This window comes from Carlito syrichta, unplaced genomic scaffold (genome assembly GCF_000164805.1).
Source record: "Carlito syrichta isolate Samal-C Ts95f unplaced genomic scaffold, Tarsius_syrichta-2.0.1 Scaffold74266, whole genome shotgun sequence".
Taxonomy (NCBI): domain Eukaryota; kingdom Metazoa; phylum Chordata; class Mammalia; order Primates; family Tarsiidae; genus Carlito; species Carlito syrichta.
In genome coordinates, this window is record NW_007018362.1 from 79,695 (window position 1) to 84,489 (window position 4,795).

At 38.9% G+C, this 4,795-nt stretch overlaps 1 non-coding gene across 1 annotated transcript; it reads right to left on the reverse strand.

The window, feature by feature from the left end:
- Positions 1 to 1,882: 1,882 nt before the first annotated feature.
- Positions 1,883 to 1,964, reverse strand: TRNAS-AGA. Its single transcript has one exon. It is a non-coding gene; the product is annotated as a tRNA-Ser (tRNA).
- Between the last annotated feature and the right edge of the window lie 2,831 nt (positions 1,965 to 4,795).

Here is a 4,795-nt window from a genome sequence, read left to right on the forward strand (position 1 = left end):
TCATTAGACAAGCAGATGTCCTCTTTTATAAAATGTTTGAGTTTTTTTACTTGAACTCTGATTCTGTCAAATCGTTTCTGCTTGTCTGCTCAACTATTTTCTTTTTTTTAAAACTTATTCTTTTCAAAATAACCAAATATGATGAAAAACAAGTGAGCTTTATAAACACATGATGAGTAATACAAAAGCTATCTTGACATTGGATAAACTTGACAGACATCACCTTAATTCATCATGTGCCTCCTGATATGAAGAACTGTGAAGGACACTACTTCACTTGTGTGGTAATCCTGACAAAATCTGAATTCAACTTAGAGTAAACATCAGTCAAGTTCAGATCAAGGTGGCTTTCTAAAAACTGCCTGACCCACTTGTTTTTAAAAAACTAACAATATGAAAGGAAAATAAAGATTGAGGAACTCTTCTAGATTAAAAGACTAAAGAGACATGCCAACTGAATGCAATGCATTTTCTTCTTAAAATAAAGGATTTGTACAATTGGAAAAATATTAACAAGATCTGTAGGTTACATAAGAGGTTTAATTCTGTTTTTATAATTGTTCTGTGGCTAAAAAAAAAAAAAAGCCTCTATTTTTAGAAAATACCTAATGAAATATTTAGGGGTGGCCGGGCTGGATATGTCAGCCTGTAATCCCAGCACTTTGGGAGACCAAGGCGAGTGGATTGCCTGAGCCCGCGGTTTCAAGACCAGCCCGGGCAGTTTGGCCAGACCGCATCACTACAAGAAATCAAAAATTAGCTGGGCAAGGTAGCGTGCACATGTAGTTCCGGCTACTTGGAAGGGTGAGGCGGAAGGATTGCTGGAGCCCAGTGGGTTGACGCTGAAGCCTGCCACTGCACTCCAGCCTGGGCGACAGAGTGAGACTGCAACTCAAAAAAAAAAAAAAAAAAGAAAGAAAGAAAGAAAGAAAAAAGAAAAGAAATATTTAGGGGTAAATAAACATTTTTCTGAAACTCACTGTCAATAGCTTAGAACCAATTATATATGTATATATAAATCTGTATCTATATACCTATATCAATAGAAACAAGGAAAAAGGCAGATATATTAAGTGGTTGATATTGGAGAATCTAGGTAAAGAATTTATGAGACTTCTTTGTACTAGCCTTGCAACTTTTCTGTATGTCAAAAATTATGTCAAAATAAAAAGATGAAAGAAGAACAGAAACAGTTTGCCAGAGCCACAAAATTCCATGAAAGGTTCAGCCTTCCTAGATGGGAATTGAACCCCTGTGTTTTCTCTAACATGTGAGGATTCATACCACTAAACTAAAAAGGAAGTGGCTGGGGTGGAGGAATCTTCTTGCTCCAGCCCTATTGTGGACTCCTGGGGCTGCCAATCTAGTAAAATAGTGTAGGTTTGCTAGGCAGTGCAATGGTTTTCCTACTAGACTTATACACAGAATGTCTTTTGTTAGAGCCCCTGCAAATTTAGCAGTGAGAAAACATCTCATGAACTTTTCTAAGTGAGACATATTTGTGAACACAAATATGAGAATCTCACAAATATGAATTTTGTGTTCTCCACAGTCTCAATTCCATAAAAATGAAAATCCGAGGCAGGGTTGTAGTGGACAGGAAACAAGGCAGCATCACCGAGAAATGCGTTTCCTTCAGAGAAAAGATTGCTTCTTTTTTAGACAAATAAAAAATAAGAAAAGGAGTTACTTACACGACAAGAACCCAACGGCAGTAGTTGTTTGAGGGCACAGGTGAGTAGAACAACTGTCGTCAAGAAGCCTGTTCTGTCGTCGCAGGAAATTGCAGGGATTTTATTTCCTTCCCGGGTAAATTTTCCATCATCAAACTGATAGATGACCTCATGGTAGAATTACAGAGAAGAAAAGTGCAAGTACACCTCGTAGTCAGCAGGATTCGAACCTGCGCGGGGAAACCCCAATGGATTTCTAGTCCATCGCCTTAACCACTCGGCCACGACTACAGCTGCAAAGAGCTCGACTTTGATATATTGAGGAAATCATGTGACAGGCGATGTGCGCAAACTTCTATCCTTGATGAGTTTGGCGGAAACGCTAAGCTGAAATGAGAATTCTAGGAAAGGAGGTCAAACTCTCGGACATCCCTGGGATGGAGAACACTGGAATGAAAGAGACAGTCCTCATCGCAAAGCGTAAACGTTTCCAGATTTCAGGTGAGTGGGATAACACCCAGATTGCGCCTGCCTGCTACCCGGCCAGGGTTCTGCACTCACCAACGCTGGCACCAAGGGGCGAGGGATGGGGGAATGGGGAGGTGAGGGGACAGGAGGATAGGAAGGGGGCAGGGTGTCGGGCGCGAGTCTTTTTCTAGTCCGGGATGTGCGGACCTCCCTTAGCCAAAGGCTCCTCGGTGAATGATGATGTCCATAATGGATTTCGCTTCCGCTGATGTGTGTCCCAGGTGGATGGAGCCAACAATTAACATGGAAAAGTCTTCTCTGGGTCCCCTCACCGTGAAATTGTTAAACCTTTAGGCTCAGACTCATGTTTGATCTTTGGCCGACGCAGGGGCTCCCCCGCCCCCCGCCCTCCCCACAAATTTAACCAACTAAGCAAGTTTTCTCTTCCTTCCTCTTACACTTCGACCTTAATCTCTCAATCACAATGCTTTCCCCAGACCTGAAACTGAGTTTGCCTATCCCGCCGAGAGGGTCTTAATCTAATTTGTGAAAGGAATGAAAGAGGAGGTGGAGAAAGAGAAGGGGGAAAGGAGCAGAAGAGACCAATAATAAAGGATATATTGTGACATCTAAACAGAGAAGAGGAAGAGGGAGAAGAGAGGTGAAAAGAAGAGAGAAGGCAGGATAAAGGGGAATGAAGAGAGATCGCTTTTCTATGTAGATAAAATCAATTCCAAAAAGCCCCCTGGTTTAATGAAAAGAAGTCTACTCTGAGAGGAGTATTAAGTTGAGTTTGGAATATGGAGCCAGATTTCATATTTAACTGAGTAGTCTATTATTCAAACTCTCTCTCCTAATAAAATAAATATCAATCACATAAACATTCTTTAAAAATGTGTCAAGCTATGACATGCCTTAAATGTAAATCTAAAGTAAAATATAAGTTGTAATGTGTTGCCATATTGTGTCCCCTTTATATGATCTACATATTTTTAACAAGCATATGTTATTTTATTTAAATTCCTCTGGAACTCCAGTTTGAAGCAAGTTCAACACTGATGAGACAACAGAAGTCTTTTATGCTTTAAAAAAAACTCAGCAAAAAGGAAAATTGCTGTAATTAATATTAATGTGAACTGAATTGATTGAATTGGTTGTTTGTTTTTTCTTTTATTTAGGATAAAATAAGCAGATACCCTCGACAGCTTCAATCTTGTTTATTTTTCTCTTCTTTAATATTGACTGAAGAAAAAAAAAAGCATGGCATAATAGATTTAAGTAAAAGAAATGAGTCAGGGTTCAGTTCCAGAAAAAAAAACTATTCTAGACATTTCAGCCCCAAACTAAAAATAGTCCAAAGTCCATCAACAATAGAAAAAATGAATAGTTGTTTTTCATACAAAGAAATAGTACAGAAATGACAATAAAGAATTTTCATTTACACACAAATTGGAAGAATCTCACAAACATAATATCGAAGTGATGCCAAACACAAAGGCATGCATTATTTTGTCTAGATATACTGTAGTTTAAAACAGGCAAAACAAATCTATATTGCAAAAATCAGAAAGGTGATTGTTGAAGGTGGTTACACTGAGAAAAGCCCTGAGAAGACCTTCTGGGGATCCTGAGAATGGTTCCGTTTGTCAGTCCGATGCTAGGTGCATAGGTGTATTTACTTTGTGAAAATTTCTTGAGCTTTATAATTATGGTTTCTGTACTTTTCGGCATCAATATTCCATTATATTTTATATCAGTTAACATTTTATTTAGCAAGCAAAACCTCTCAAGCTATTTTAAGCAAAAGGGGATTAATAATGAATATAGGAACTTGCAAAATAGTTGGAAGAGAGAGGAATGGAGGAAAGTATCAGCTCTAATTCAAGCCTGCAGTAATTATTCCCAAAACAACTTCAAAGAAATGGTCTCCAGAGAGGTTCTTATTGTCTTCATAATCAAGAAAGTAGGAAATCAAGATGCCAATAAAGTTGTCAATTTCGTGCAACTATAGGCCAGGGATCAGGAGGCTTCTGCAATAGTGGTATTCTCTCCAGGGCAGTGAGTCTCAAAATATAGCATGAAATCTAGTTTATCATTACAGAATGCAAGTCAGTCAGTGATTTGTGCCCAGGTCTTAATTTATAAAGATAATTGAATGAAAACACAAAGAGGTCAAAGCCATTGAAATAAAATTTTAATGTGATTCATAGTTCCCCAAGGAAGAGAGATGCATGTTACACCATGCAGGGCACCAGTATCAGTCAGGAGGCAGAAAGGAACAAAAGGAAGGCCAAAATGTTGTCTTTCTTGGGACAGAGAAGGTCAGAGTAAACAGTTCAGGATTGGCTAGTTTGAATGATTCTGGCAGGCTTTGGGGCATAGGAGCTTTTCCTAATTATTTGGTATCTGGCCTTTGGTTGATTTAGGGCAGGGGAATGCAGGGGTCCAGCCCCTGCCAAGGGTATGAGGTTTCCTGAAGGAGAGATGGATAGGCAAAAGACAAAAATAATATACTCGGACACCTGCTTACTGAACAGATGACACCCTTTATTAGTTAACAGAAAGCTTTTATACTATTTGTAAAGGGGCAAGACAAAGAAAATTCCTTCACGTACATATCCTTTAAAAGTTACCACCATCTAGCAGTCTTAGAA